Source organism: Bacillus rossius, chromosome 10 (genome assembly GCF_032445375.1).
Source record: "Bacillus rossius redtenbacheri isolate Brsri chromosome 10, Brsri_v3, whole genome shotgun sequence".
NCBI lineage: Eukaryota > Metazoa > Arthropoda > Insecta > Phasmatodea > Bacillidae > Bacillus > Bacillus rossius.
In genome coordinates, this window is record NC_086337.1 from 26,495,616 (window position 1) to 26,512,136 (window position 16,521).

Below are 16,521 nucleotides of genomic sequence, written 5' to 3' on the forward strand. Positions count from 1 at the left end.
CTTTTATCGGAGGCGATTCATTATATAGTTTAAAATTTCGGGCTGCTAATCAAATTATTCTATATTCGACGTAGCTGCTCCGGCATCGAATTCTAGCGGCGGGTGCGGAAACTACGTTTTATTTGCGTCAATAAATGTACTTGAAAACACAATTTGTCTATATCACGCTCGGCATTATTTTTAAGAATTGTATGTTTTATTTCGTGTCCCGAGACTAGTATTATAGGTGTATTTGCGACATGAGAACACATGAATCAGCTTGTTAAGGAGATTAGATGTTATACATCTGTGGCGAGTACTGAAATACTCGCTCACATTTATTAGTTAATTATCCACGTATATATTTTTGTGCTGAACATGCAATTAAAGTTCCGGCTGTTTAATTCAGACTCACCCTGTAGTATGGACTGAAAAAAAAAAATCACCGGTTCAATGACCTCTTCATTGGCTGCTGACTCGTTGGACGTCTGTGGTTCGAAACTGTTATGGTTTAGGGTTTCTCATTGGCCCATGGGTCCTCCAGATGAGTTGTGGGGCCAGTATCAGAAGCAGCACTAAGAATAAGTATATTCGAACTTTTCCGGTGTGTACCCTGCAGACATCGAATTACAACCAATAGTTCGGCACCCTCGCCTGGCCTCCCAAATAAGCGCCCTTTAAGGGCAGATTGGGAGACGGTTTACAGATCGATTTCGACTTTCCAGAGCAAGTAATTTAGACGGAACCGTCAGGGATTACTTCCCCCTTTCAATCGGGAAGGTGTTAGAGCCAGTGGCCAGGGCTACCCATCCCAGCATAGTGGCGTAGCCAGGATTTGTGTATGGGGGTGTTAAGAAGCATGCCCCCCCCCCCCTTCCCGTATTAAAGACCCCGGGAAAATTAGGATTTTAAGGTGTAAAATAGTGCTATTTTAGCAGTTTTCGATACTTAAATTTAAATATTGTAATGGTAAAATTTTTATTAATTTTAATATGAAATTTGTTTGAGTGATGAATAAGAAATTAATTAAAGATTTGGTGCTAAGCCCCTAAACCCCTAACCCCCCCCCCCCCTGGCTACGCCCCTGCAGCATAGTCACCACCTCGGCCCCCTGCCTCACTCAGCTTACCAGACACTTCCAAGAGGCGCCTTGGATGGAGGGCACTACTCAGCGCCGAGATGCCGGCTGCCTCGTTTGTGTATTCGGGCCGCGGGGGCTCCGGGTAACGGTCGCAGTGTCTCGGGCCGAGAAGGCGGGAAAACAATTGTGGGAACACGGGAGTTCAGTCCCGCTGCTGTTGGCACGCCTAAAATAAGGAATATCTTGCTAAGCAGAACACATATGTATATTGGTTTTTCTGCATGTAGGATTGAGCACTAATACTATGACAACACTGTACAATGGAGTATACCTGGGCATACTTACCTATGCTTGCTCAGTCTGGTATGAACTACTACGCAATTCACATGTAAGAAGAAGGTTAAACTCATCCCAACGAACAGCTCTAATTGCTGTAACAAAAAGCTACAGAACTACGTCTTTAGAAGCACTGCAGGTTATCGCTGGAGCCTTACCTATAGACCTACTAATACAAGAAAGAGCAAAAGTTGTGATATTAAAGATGAACAAGGAATACACTGCTTCAAAATATCGCAGAATTCACATAGAAAATATTGAAATCTGGCAAGAAAGGTGGCGAAACTCTGACAAGGGAAGGCATACACACAATATATTCCCTTCAATAGAAGAACGGATGAAATTTTCATGGATAAGTACTGACCACTACACTTCACAATTCCTAACAGGTCACGGGAATTTTAAACACAAATTAAACTCTTTTAACTTAGTGGAAAGCCCTATGTGCCCTGTGTGCATGGAAGAAGACACAGTAGAGCATGTTCTAAATGATTGCGTTAAAATAGAAGACATACGAAACAAGTACACAAGGAAGATGGCTATGGAGGATGTTGATATTAAGGATATTAATCAAATTGTGAGAGATAAGAAGACTTATGACATATGGAGAAATTACACCTTTGAAGTATCCAAGAGACTGGAGCGTTTCGATAGTTGGATGCACGAACAATCTCTGATGGAAGATCTGCTTTCCGATACGGAATAACTTACTACAGAAAAATAAAATAACTCTTTGAATCTCCTACACAAGTTTCTTTGGCTGTTCTTCTTGTGTATAGTGTAATCGAACAGCCGGAATATTATATCAAATTAGATAAATGAACTGAAAAGAATTAATTAAGAATAAGAGAATTAAAAATATACACCAGATCTCTCTTTGAAAATAAGAATAAGAATTATGACAGAATAACGCCCTGGAAACCTGTATAAGCAAGCTAAAAGGATATGAATTATTATATAATATAAACTGTATTATATTATATAATATATATATATATGTGTGTTAAAAATATAATCATGTGTGCAATAAATATAAATAAACTACTCTTGCAAACCTTATAAAAAGGATTATATCCAGAGTAGTCTTTAAGTAAACATACATAATCTATAATATGATTATTTTCTATAAAGCTACAAGATAATCTGTTGGCACGCCTGCCTTCCCCTCTCCCCCTCCTTCCCGACCGACCTGGGTGCACTCCTCCGGCGTTCGTGTCGCTGCACCTTCGCGTTCCGCTTGCTTGATCCGAGACTCGGTCGTAGAGCAGCGACCAGCTAGAAGCCGACAGAGCAGGCTTGCCAATCTCACTATTACCAGCGCCGAGTCAAAATACACTCTCTTTACATTCAGCAGGCTACGACCGCCGGGATTGTAAACTTCCCCGAGAAACGCGAGACGCAGAAGTTCTCGGAGACCTGTTTACAAATACGCCAAAATGCAACACTAGCGTAGAGGCATTGTCCAACTTCCAACTTCTTGCTCTTTGTCTTGGGCTTCCGACGGCCATATTTGAAGAGAGTGTTCCGGAAACTTTTTAAAGACTCAGACGCTATCAGCACGATGTTTTTTTATCATAAAAATAATTTTTCAACTCATAAAACTTTCACACGGTGAAAGAAAATTGCACTTTTAAATCAAATTCATTACAATATATTTTGTTTTCGTGATAATACGAATCTTCAATAGAAGCCCAAGGTAGGAATTTCTATTGTACTGTTTTACAATTTTAATTTACACTATTGGTGACGTCTTGCGACTTACGTACTTATAACTGACTGATTTTCTTGCCTTGGTTGCGTTTTGCGTTGCTTGCGTAGTTTGTAAAAGATCACGAGTCTGATGGACACTGTTATTGTTTACAGTGATACCAACTGGCCGAAATGTTTCCCCCCAAGCCTATTTTAAAATACCCTAAATTCAGACTAAAATACCTTAACACCGAACTTGATAATTTTTTTTTATCAATTTATATAGTTTCATTTTGTAATATTTATTGCTTACTCAATTGATTAATTAAATGAAAAAATATAATTACATATTTCCAATTTTAAAAAACAATTAAATTAATTACCTGCATAACTTTTTAATAAGAAAGTTTTGAATAAAAAGGTTTTATAAAAATAGTACATAAGATTTATAAAAAAGTTAACTTATTTGTTGTTTAGGTGACAGTACGTGAAATCGATAAATAAAAATAAAATAAATACAATTATAACTGTACATAATTAGACTATGTTGATTCCCAACTCGTTAATAATTTCAAAGAACTTGTTAACGTATTGTTCTTCATTTGTGTCAGTATTTTTAAAGTCGTAGGTACATTTTCACTTTAAATTTTTTTGGTATACTAGAAGATGGAGTAAAATTCACACGAGAACTACAATTTCTCTGTATTCTAAATCTAGCAATCATTGAACTTTGGAACAATTCAAGTGACTACTTATTCCATAGTTTGTTTTTGAAAACACTACAAATTGAAAATGCGCGTTCTACGCTCGAATTGGAAATCGTAACCGTTAATAGAGCCATAGCAAACTTTGAAATATTTTTAAACCGTTTATGTACTGCAACATCACAATAATCATATACTTCAGCATATAAATCAACTGAATTACTAAGATTAGACCATGACTTGTTGTGCAACTTATTCCATTCTGAGCCGTTCTATTAATCATGGATAATAAATTTTATTTCAGAAAAAAGGTTTTGAAGCATCAATGTTTCATGAAATTGCTATAAAAAAATTTGTTTATTTTTATTTTGACATTATTATAATGACACTATAAAGTTCAGCAATCGAATTATACAGGGCCAGATGCTACTTTTTCTCATATTTTTTCTCTTGTGACGCTACTGTCTAGCTCGTTACTTTGGAGACCATGGGAAACAGAGACCTCCATAGAAGTCTCGATGTTACACGAGTTAGACGAAATAAATTCTGAGTTAAAATATTCCCTAAAAATACTCTAAAAAATTTTCCCCCCATAAAATCCCCTTTTTAATTTCCCCCCCCCCCCCCCCCCCCAACATTTGAAGGGAAAACCCCCAGGTTGACATCATTGATTTTTTTATATTAGCTGATATTGAAAATTATATTGGCAAAGGGTAAGAAAATGTCGGAATTATTCGCAGAAAACTTGAATCTATCTCGTTCACCATTTAGTCTATGTTCTCCGCACAATAAAAATTAAATGTGATGTTTTACAAGCAATTTCTTTGGAAAATTTGTTACCAAAGTATGTAACTATAGTGAAACAAATGGAAAGTTGTACATTTTCTGTAAAACTTACGGGGGAAAAAAAACATGTTAACTCCATATTTGGGAGACTGCAATACTTCCTTCTTGAGATAAACCGTTTAATTTTATATAACCCTCAGGAATGTATTGTGCAATTATCACTATTGAATTTGCAGATTCACAACAGAATTCTTTGGTAACTATTTTTCTAAGATATACTTTATAGAACATTAGTTGTATTTTTTACTGTGTACCGCAGTAGCTCATCCGTAGAGACCGGAAAAATTCGCGAATTCAATGACATCTAGGATAGACTGCACGATCCTCTGCATACTTGAGCAAACATCGCCTGTTCATTGGCTACTGACATGTGGGAAGTCTCAAATTGGTTACATGTGATTCGATCGTTCTTTGATTGAGGGTCTTCAATTGGCCAAGAATCCTCCAAATTAACAGCGAACCAATATCAAAAGAGGACAAAGGTATAAATTATTTAAATGTTAGCATATCACGAAACAAAACCACGAATTTTTTCTGGTTTCTACTCATCCGTCGGCGCGTAACACTGTTACGTTCTGGAAGGTCGCGGTACCGGGCTGGCGGTTGCGACCGCAATCAACTGCCACTTTCCCCCGAGAAGAGGCCAAGTCTTACGTCGCGCGGTTCCGCACAAAGGCGGCGATTAAATTAATATGCTGAACTTGAAAGTCACGAGTAGGGACCGGAAATCTCACGAATTCAATGACCCCCAGGGTAGACTGCACAGTCCTCTGTATACTCGGGCAAATAACTCCAAGTTCGTCGGCTGCTGACGTGTGCTAAGTCTCGGCTGGGTTGTCTGTAATTGGATACTTCTTTGGTTGAGGGTTTCCAAATTGGTTCCAGAGCCCTCCAGGTAAACACCGGGCCAATAGCGAAAGAAGCTCAAAGGTATAAGTATTTTAATTTAAAACCTGTCGCGAAATGAATCCGCGAATTTTTCCTGTCCCAAGTCACGTTTGAAGACACCACACACAACATCAATCACTTGCAAGTGTTTCAAACATAACAAAACCACTCACAGTTATTTTGTTTGTGCTCGAATATATCCAAGCAACTCATTTCAGCATAGTAAATATATATATATATATATTTTATTTCAGTTTAAAAGAATTATTTGAAGGCAATTTTAGTAAATCTGGCATTCTAAAATGCAATACTAGATTCATGATTAATTCGCGGATGCATTGGGTAGCAAAGTATACTTGAAGCACCTATACATCTACAGTTCTCTTGGCACGTCCTTAACTTCGGAGTAAACAATGAGAAGTATTTTTAACCAATCACGTGCACTTTTAAAAAAAAATTACAGTAAATTCGCGGACTTTTCCATGAAGAATTCAACTCAAATAAACGAATAGTTAGTTCCTCGTACATTCAGATACTACGCCTTATTTCAACTTCCGAATTCTGTTTTTTTTTTTTGTATGAACTCACACGTAGAAGAAATAAGTCTTAAACAGTTTTTTTTTAAATTTTTTTCTAATATTACAAGATTTATTTTGTGCGTTCCTATTCATTGTAAGTGAGCTTTGTACCCGTAAATTTACAAAGATAACTTTTATTTTATAAAGATTTTGCAGGCCCTATCGATAACTATACAATGGGGCTTCTATCACGACGTTGAGTGATGAGGTCCAGTTGCACTACTTCTCCTCCTCCTGCCCCCACCACCGTCGCCACCCCTCCCCCCCCCCCCCTCGCGCGGCCGGCGAGTAGCGACTGGAGGTGTGACACAGTGTGCGACCCGCCGCCCCGTGGAGCAGCACGCAGCGTGCGACCCGCGCCACCTGTCGCCCCACCTCGCGGGGATAGGCTGCTCGCTTGGCGGTCAAGGCCGCGGAGGCTGGCTGCTGGGTCACACGGACTTCAAGCCTTCGCAAACACATACACCGTTACCCCCGTCAGCCGGCGAGCGTGACACTTCAACACTTCCCGCCTTCGCTGCAGGTACTGTGTACTGTCTTCGCCGCCGCTTTCCTCCGACACTGTAGCACCAGTTAGTTACAAACACGTTAGGCCCGTTATACAACGGCACGGAGACGGATCTCATGGAACATTTCTCCATCGCGTCTGCCGCTTCCACAACGCACGTGAACGTAACAAATGACAACCGATGAGATTGCATTTCAAGGCTACGAAATATTAATTTAATTTTAAAAAAAATTGTCTGTAAAGTTGGTTTACGGACGATAGTTTAAGGTGACAACGTCATAACAAAACTTTGATGAAAAGATTGCATACTTTTATGAATATTTATGAATAAAATTGAATCATTATTATTTTAATAATAAAAGAATAAATACTTGAAATTATACTAGTAATCAGATTTTTAAAATGCAAGAATAATGAACCTTTATTGCCGAAATTGTTGTAATAAGCAATGAAAACCACATTAACTTTTCACTTCACTTTATAACCAGTCGACGAAACAGTTCACGTGTAGATGTAAGTTGTGTGCTGCCGCTGTCTTTCTGCTCCTAGGACGCATAGGCCAATCGAGATAGATGCGGCGCAAGCGTACAATGAGCGTAACGGGACACAGCGTAACGGAACAATGTGCGTAACGGGACACTTTTTCGTGCGTGCAGCCGGCGTTCATCGATTTATTAGACGTTGTCACGTCAGAAATGAATAAAGATGCTTCAAGATCATAGCACGAGCAGAATTTACATGAAATTATAATAAATATAAATATATGATAAAACAATGTAATATATATACAATATAATATAATAATAGAACACTAGATGTTACTGGAAACAATTTTTAGCGTGTTTAGAACATAAACAAACATGGCTACCACCGCAGACAAGTGCTCGGCTTCTCTTGGCCGCACGGAGAGACGTATACGGAAGAGCTCAGCATTGGCCGGGATAATCCGTGCGGGTCCCGTCTCCGTCTGCGTGCCGTTGTAGACATTCTGTGTTCCGTGAGATCCGTCTCCGTTGCTACGTCATCGCAGAACGTGCTTCCTTGGACGACACCGGGGCGGGGACGCACCACAACGCCGAAAAATGTCATTGCAGGACTGCCACAAAGGTTATGTTAGGTTAGGTAAGGTTAGGTTAGGTTAGGCTAGGTTAGGCTAGGTTAGGCTAGCCTAGGTTAGGTTAGGTACACAAATTCATTCAGTTGTTTTTCATTTCGCTCCTGTGGCCCTCCCTCCCCGCAGCAACATTTTTCGGCGTTACTGTATTTCGTCGTTGTGGTACACAGCATTTTTTTTTTAGCTGTCGGCGTTGCGGTCAATTTGGCATTCGGCGTTATGGTATTCGGCGTTATTGTACGTTCGGCGTTGCGGTAACGACCCCACCGGGACCAGCAGCTGGCTTGGTCCGCTCTGCTTGCTGCTCCACAGAGAGCACTGCCTGGTTGCAACGGGCTCCAGTCGGGGCGTGGCGCAGTCGCTCAGAGCTGCGGCGAGGTCAGCTGGTCGCCGAGGTTATAAACTGAGTCAATGCGAGACGTTTTCACGGCCAGCTCTCGTGGTCGAGGTCATCCAGGCGTCGCGGATACGTCGCGATCTCCGGTCCTGTTCATCAAACCCAACCTTGCAGTAGGTATCGGCGCGTTCCCCGGAGGCTGTGGGTTCGCATCCTGATCCAAGCCACTCTCGGGTCGGTATTCTGTGGTTTCTCCAGGAACAAAAAAACTCCCGGCATATGCCTGGATAGTTCCCTGAGGTACACCAGGGGACTGACACTAGCTAGGGACTACGAAGATCTTACTTGCTATTACCAACCTCGAAATAAAGCACCAACCAGTATGATTTAAAGCTATGCTTTGTATTCGAGCGATAATAACAATTTTGAAGTGAAATTTCTTTCAAGGCCGAATTTTAATGTAACTTTTTCGTGAAACATTGTTAAACGGAAGACTATTGAGAGAATAAATAAACCTAGCTTATGTAATAAAAAGAAACGAAAATTCCACCCTGTATGGCTGGAAAAAAAATCTTTTTTTTTTGCATGTAGATATAAAATATACAACAAAGAAAGACATGAAACATTTAACAAGAATATATTAGTTATTGGCATTAATATGCAGGATATAGGCACTTCTCATATTAATGCTGCTTCTTTTCTTACGTATTAGTTTATGGTTTAGTTTCTCATACTTATTGAAAGAGGTTGATACGTATGCAGAGAACTTCTACCCATCCACAACCCCCAGAATGGCTTTATTTTAAATATCCATAATTTAAACATGTTTCTTCTCGTCTGTAATTTTATACCTGGCCGTCAGTGAGACGTAAGGGTAAATCCAAAATAAAGCTTGCAGAATAATACGCTATTGATAGAGACCGGAAAAATTCGCGGATTCATTTCGTGATAGGCTGAAATTCAAACATGTTTGCAATTCTGCTGGTTCTGCTATTGGCTCGCAGTTTAACTGCAGCTCTCTGGGCCAATGAGAGACTATCGACCAGAGAAGCGTCGAATCACAAGCTACCCAGTGGAGACGCCTCACAATTTAGTACCCAATGAACACGCGTGTTTACTTGAGAAATGCAGAGGATAATGGAGGCTATCCTAGAGGTCATTGAATACGCGAATTTTTCCGGTCCCTAGCAATTGATAAAAGATTCAGGTGTTGTCCTCGGTGTGGAAACCCGTGAAGAGCAGCTGAGTAGCCACGCGGTTCTCGTCCCCGGCGGCAGTTCATTAGCCGCAGAGAGAGAGCGCCCGGTCCAATAGCAGTCCGGCTCGCCGCTTAACCCACATCGCAGCCCGCCGACCCGGTCCTTCCGTCCCCGCAGACACTGTTTCGGAACAGGTTCGCGAGTGCGCGCCGGGTTTATTTCTGCACCGCGTCTGGCGAGGTCACCTACCATAGAGCCATGGTCGGGTAGACAGACTATTCTGTCTTCTGCGCAAGGCTTCGAGGAGATTTTAAATTGTTGCGAGGATACTATAGGCGAGGCAACGAGGCAGGCCAGCTTCACAGCCGAGGGGGTCCAGGGAAGGCTACGTTAACTTTTTACAAAAAAAAAAAAAAAAATAGAAACAACCAAATGAAAAAAAAATTGCCAATAAAAACTAGTTTTTTAATGCAAATGTTTTCAAAAACAAAGACATAGAAATTATATATTTTGTATGTATTTTAAACACCCTTGAAAAAAAAAACTTTTTTTATGGCTACAAATCCAAATAGGTAATATACATACGGTGTGAAACTAAAATATAAAATTAAGAAATACATATTGTTTATTTTAATGTGTAGATAAAACATTAATAATCTTTTAAACGCAAATACTGCAAGTGACATAGGATTGATGATTTGGACCAAACTTGGGATTGGTTAAGAGTTATTTGAGAAAATCGAGGCCGGATTGGTGGACGGTGAGTATTCTAGCATTTTTTTTTCTTTTTAAATGTGAGTGGCACATTTGCATGTTTGACAGTTACCAGTGTGCCAGCCATTCCCATCCCCGCCTTTTTTTTAATGTAGTAATTTTTTTTGTGTGTGTCCACGAGACGTTATGTAAATTGCGGTTGTTGTAGTAGTGGTTGTTGGTGGTGTTTGGGTTATCGCCAAGCAGACGGTTAGGACGACATAAATTGCACGCATGTGTTTAACCGGGACTCGAACCCACGCACCGCAACCTGCGCTGCGGAGGCGGACAGCCACTGGTCTACCACGCGTCCACACGACATCGCCTGGTTCTGGATTCTTCGTGGGTTGGTATGACTGCGGCATGACGTCACGAGCTGAGACAAGCGCGGTTTTTTTCTCTCTCTCTCTTTGAGCAAAAATCTGACTTCCATCTAACCTGAGCACCTGGGGTCCACTTCTGACTATCTTCGCTGTCCACACGCGAACACGACAGAACTTGTTTTTTTTAGCCATGTTTGAACTGGAAACATACACTCGGGCAAGAAATTTCTTCTTTAAACTTCTTCACTTTATTTATTTATTTTTTAGTTGTGAATGGTACTGAAATAATAATGTAATACTACAGATATTTGTAAATTTTTCATTTACACCTATTGATACAAAATAAAGTGCGCAGTAATACTGGGTTCGGATTCTATCCAGGGCATAAAGGTTTGTGTCGTCCCAGTACCGACATTTAGTTGAAGACATTTGGGAAGTATTAACTGCGCACTTTAATAAGCATAGACAAAATTAATTACAATTGTTGAATGAAGTGATTATCTTTTCCGTGGTTTAAAAAAATTATGCTTATAAAATCATTAATCAGACATTTCCAAAAAGCCCTAATTTTTGCAAACGAAAAAAGAATTATTCATTATTGATTCCAAAAACTTATTTCATATGTGCAAAAATAACTAATATACAATATTTTTCTTGTACTTTTACAAACTATATCTTGGCAACTAGTTCCAAAGGAATCTTTTTTTCAAAAGTGCAAAAAAAAATGTATATCGGTGTTATTGACTGAAAGGAAACACATATAGAGTCTCAAAAAATTGCCACTTCATCTTCATTGCACACTGATCTCTATAATCAGTTTTAATTCCCTAAACTTGAGTTTGCAGTCCCTGCCAAAAAATTTATGTTAATAAAACCACAATTTTGCATTTTCCGCGAAGTGGCTTATTACTGACAGCTAAAATTTGTTTTCACTGTCACTAATAAATGATTTTGTTAGAATACTAAAAGATATATATTTTTTCTTTGCCACAAAATTTATTTGGTAGGATCTGTACTGACAAAATTATTTTGTGACGGTTAAATTATTTTTTGTTGATACTAAAAAAATATACAGGATACAAAGTTGTTCTGGTATATTTTTATAATATTTATTAAACTGTCCTGCGGTGGGTACCACGATTATTTCGCTAATTCATTTCACTCCAGACTAGACTGAACTTGCCTGTACATAATCCAGCTTTTTTTTTAGAATGCTAATTGGTCTATTACAACATTAAGAGCATCGCAGTCCAGTCATCAACGTGAAGCATGTGTGTATTTTGTTGCTTCAAGTCTTATTTGCTATAAGTAGAGATCGGAAAAATTCGCGCGTTCAATGAACCCTAGGACAGACCTCCACAATCCTCTGCTAACTCTGACTTGTGAGTCGAGTCGACGGGATAGCCTGTGATTCGATATTTCTATGATTGTGGGTTTCTTAAAGCCCCCGCCTACACGGTGCGCAGAGCTTCAGGAAAAAGAACGCGATTTCAAAACTACTCAAGATATCCGAGTGGGGTCTGCTTACGAAAAGCATTTAGGAGTTCGCTGAGGGCCGAAAAGTACTTTTGATTTCGGATTAAGTTTTTAACTGTATTTTTAGAAGAGTTAAAATGGCTAAAACGCATGTTTTCAGAGTAAATTTTAGGCGTAAAACAACCAGTACAGGTTCTTGAAAGCACTTTAAGGGACTTGCATTACACCTTCATCTTCATTTCTCGGCCGTATAGTGTTACGGTCACCGCTCAGGTTTCACAGTTATCCTGTGACGACGAGAAGACTGCGCGCCCGTCCAGAGGCGACACCGCGCTAGAAGCACCAGCGAGCGTCGCGCTTATCATCCCGCCTCACTAACTACACACAAACACCGCTGACGAGGCTCGCAGTCCTCCAAATTAAAAGTGGCACCAAATGGCAGAAGCAGCACAGAAGTGTTAGCATATCACGGAATTAATCCGCGAATCTGTACGGTCTCTAGCTGTAACCAAGGAGAATCCGCGGTAAGTTCTGTCTGCACGCGCGTCATTTCCGTCGGCAGGCGCTGGAGCCTGGAGCTGGTAACTAGCTCATTCCTCGTCGGTGCCGTTGCAGAACTGTTTTGTGTTCTTGCTTCTCGTTGCACCCCGCAGTTTCTTGCCGAGTCGATTGCAGAGCACACACACCTCGTGTGATACTCGCGTAACGTTCGCCCCGCGGGGAGAGAGACCGCGGCGTGGGAGGTTTCACGACAGATACTCGCTCTTCAGTCCGGCGGGCCAATCCGCGCTCGGATTTCCCACGGCCGGTCCCGCGCCTCCTGAGGCCGGGACGCAAACAATTTGAACAGTTACAGCGCACTTAAGCACAATTAATTGCTAAGTTCACCAAAAAAAAATAAGGCGTGTGCGTGGAGTCCACGTGAGACAGAAGTGAAACATCTCGCTTGTTAATTCTCTTTGGCTGAGGTGTTCGCAAATAAAAAAAAATGTTTTCACGTATGCGAGCGATAAATTATGCTATTGCGCAAATATGTAAGTGTGCAAGTATTCAAGTGTGCAAATGTGCTATTATGCAAGTGTGCTAGTATGCAAGTGTGCAAATGTGCTATTATGCAAGTGTGCAAGTATGGAAGTATGCAAGTGTGCAAATGTGCTATTATGCAAGTGTGCAAGTATGCAAGTGTGCTATTATGCAAGTATGCAAGTGTGCAAGTATGCAAGTGTGCAAATGTGCTATTATTCAAGTGTGCAAGTATGCAAGTTTGCTATTATACAAGTGTCAAAGTATGCAAGTGTGCGAGTATGCAAGTATGCAAGTATGCAAGTGTGCGAGTGTGCAAGTATGCTGCGTCATTTCTGCCTCTCCCCTGCCGTCTCCTCCTCTTCCGACTCCCCCACCACGTACCTAACTATTCCCCTCGTACGATCGGAATTTTCGTAACGCTAGAAAATGGTAGCCCACTCAGCAAAGAAGTTTCACTTAAAAAGAAAAAATCCCTTATGTATTCAGCGAGCAAACCGTGGAACAACTTCAAAAAAAAAAACCTGAGTCCAGTAGAAAATTTATTTTAGGGAATAATGATTTTCTGAAGTGCAATGTAAATGAAATACTATGCAATTCTAGTAAATGTAAATGTGCTTCAAAATTCATATTTATAACATTAAAATTGAACGATTGAAAAACAATTGTTTTTGTTAAGGCCGGCCCTCGGGGTAGCTGCATAAATGCCCCAGGTAAGAATCCGAACCCAGTATTACTGCGAAGACTAATTAAAAATCTGTAATTTCACAAGAATTTACAACAACAAAATTGGTTTACGGACGATAGTTTAACGTGACAACGTCATAACAAAACATTGATGTAATTATTGAATACTGTTATGAATAAAATAAAATTATTTTTATTTTAATAATAAAAGAATAAATACTTGAAATTATACTAGTAATCAGATTTTTAAAATGCAAGAATAATTAACCTTTATTGCAGAAATTGTTGTTGTAATAAGCAATGAAAACCACATTAACTTTTCACTTCACTTTTATAAACAGTCGACGAAACAGTTCACGTGTAGATGACTTGTAATTAATTTTAAAAACTGGCGTTTAGCTATAAATTTTAAATATAATTTTGAACAAGTTTTCATAAAACTAAAATGTAATCAAATATCTATCATCAATTATATGAATCACCATATTTTTTTTAGTCAATTGTAACATAACCTATTATTACTGCACTCGCCGACAGCGTAACGGAACACAGCGTAACGGAACAATGTGCATAACGGGACACTTTTTCGTGCGTGCAGCCGGCGTTAATCGATTTATTAGACGTTGTCACGTCAAAAAAAAGAGAGAGAAACGAAACCATGGACGTCCTGGCGCGCGCTCGGAGAGAACAGACGACGCGGAAGTGGTGACGTCGGCGGACCACCCAAGGCCAAGGTAGCTGGGCCATTGGGCTGCAGCCAGGCCTCTGTGCCCGGGGCGAGCCAAGTCTGGAGGCCGCGCAGTCTTCACCCTCCCTTATTTTCCTCCCCCCACACTTTCAATCCGCTATTTTCGGGGACGCACCACAACGCCGAAATACCACAACGCCGAAAACCATAACGCGGAATGCCAAATTGACTACAACGCCGACAGCTAGAAAACTGCTGTGTACCACAACGCCGAATTACCACAACGCCGAAATACATTAACGCCGAAAAATGTCATTGCAGGACTGCCACAAAGGTTAGGTTAGATTAGGTTAGGTTAGTTTAGGTTAGGCTAGCCTAGGTTAGGTTAGGTACACAAATTCATTCAGTTGTTTTTCATTTTGCTCCTGTGCCCCCCCCCCCCCCCCCCCCGCCTCCCCGCAGCAACATTTTTCGGCGTTGTGGTACACAGCAGTTTTCTAGCTGTCGGCGTTGCGGTCAATTTGGCATTCGGCGTTATGGTATTCGGCGTTAATGTACATTCGGCGTTTTGGCATTTCGGCCTTGTGGTAACGACCCCTATTTTCCAGTCGCGATTTAAAATCACGCGCAAAGTACGGTGATTTCGTTTTTACTCAATAGTTTGCATGGCTGTAATTAAAAAAAAAAAAGATAATCCAAAGATTGCTAATTTTAACTTCTACTAAAGCAATCATGTTCTAGGGATTGCGGGAAAAAAAATATTCCACCATGTTTCACTTACACAATATGGGACCGGCACTCTTAAACTACTATCAGTGAAGGCAACGTTCTTTAACATCATGTGTAGCCTATCAAAAAGTAGCCTAACACACCAAAAAAAAATCGTCCGTACTTTTACAAAAGATTCCTTTGAAAACTATTTGCCAAGAGATTTTTTTTTTTTGTAATGCTACAAGAAAGATATTATAAACTTGTGGAACACATGACGATGGTTATTATTGGATGTATGAAAAAGATTTTTTTTTGAAAATGGGCGCATAATTTAATATTTAAATTAATGTTTCATTGAAACAATACATTATATGGAAATGATAATTGAATATGAAATATATGGAAAGGATAATTGAATATTGAACTATTTGACTTAATTTGGTTTTACCGTTGCGCAGTTAATACTGGGAAGCTATTCAGGGAACGGTCTACAAACAACTTTACCACTATTAGAGGTACTGGGGCAACACAAAGCGCAAAGCCCGGGTAAGAATCAATGCCGACATCACGCAGTGGAGCACATGCAGATATGAGCTACAGTCTAGCATTTGGTTTCGTGGGTAATGACGCGCGAAGCTAGCAATCGCCTTCGCTGTACTTCACTTTCAGTACGTGGAACTCAAATATCCATGTGAGTTCGCGGTAATATTAGGTTCGGGTTCTTATCGTGGCACTCACCACTGAAATAAATAAAATTATTCGTCAACCGTTCCCTTAATATAGCTTTCCAGTGTTAACTGCGGATATTAACAAACATAATGAAATTAGAATATTGAATATTTAATTGATTTTCCGTGGGTTTAAAAAAAAATGTATACCTATCGCTTGAATGAAACATCAGTTGAAATATATGTAATGATGCGTCAATTTTTCGTAAGGAATACTCAGTGTTATATCGAAGAAGAAGGGGGGGGGGGAAACGTATTTCGTATGTCCAAAAATAACGATAGCCATGTATTGTATATTTCTTGTAGTAGAACAAGTTATTTATTGGCAGCTGGTTTCCAATGGCATGTTCTGCGGAATTGCTGGCGGTCCGTGGCTCGGGAGTGTTTCCGGCCGCCCGCAGATAACATTTCGTCATCGTCCCGACACTCAGGGGTTTTTTCTTCGAAGTCCCCTCCCCGCGCCAGGCTCGGCGTGCGTCCACACACGTCGCCGAGTGCAGAGTGGCGCAACTGCCCGGCGGGACGCCGGCTTGCACAAGTCGGCCAGCCTCGCCCCGGGCTTCGCCCCTCGCCCGTGCCCCCCCCCCCCCCCCCTCAAGGGCGGGGCTGGGTGGACCCCTGGGTACCCTCCGTGCCCCGGCACAGCCCTGTGTGTAGGGTCACCAGACGTCCGGCAAAAGGAGGACATGTCCTCCTTTTTATGTATTTTTTTGCGTCCGGCCGGATTTTCCTTAATGCTCCAAAATGTCCGGTTTTTTTTTTTTTAAGTGAGATAATTCCTGCAGTTACACTCTGAGTAAAGAGCGCGCTGTCCGCAGGGTCATCCCACTAGTAAGTAGTTCTATGACAGCTTGACGGGTAGCAGCACATGCA

General features: G+C 40.7%; 1 protein-coding gene across 2 annotated transcripts in view; it reads left to right on the forward strand.

The window, feature by feature from the left end:
* The first annotated feature begins 6,428 nt into the window (after positions 1 to 6,428).
* The window catches only part of LOC134535871 (mucin-2), a 48,388-nt gene continuing 38,295 nt past the window's right edge, over positions 6,429 to 16,521 (forward strand). For both annotated transcript variants that reach the window (XM_063375212.1, XM_063375213.1), the window contains exon 1: positions 6,429 to 6,624. The gene's annotated coding sequence lies outside the window, so the exon portion shown is untranslated. The remainder of the gene's footprint in view (positions 6,625 to 16,521) is intronic.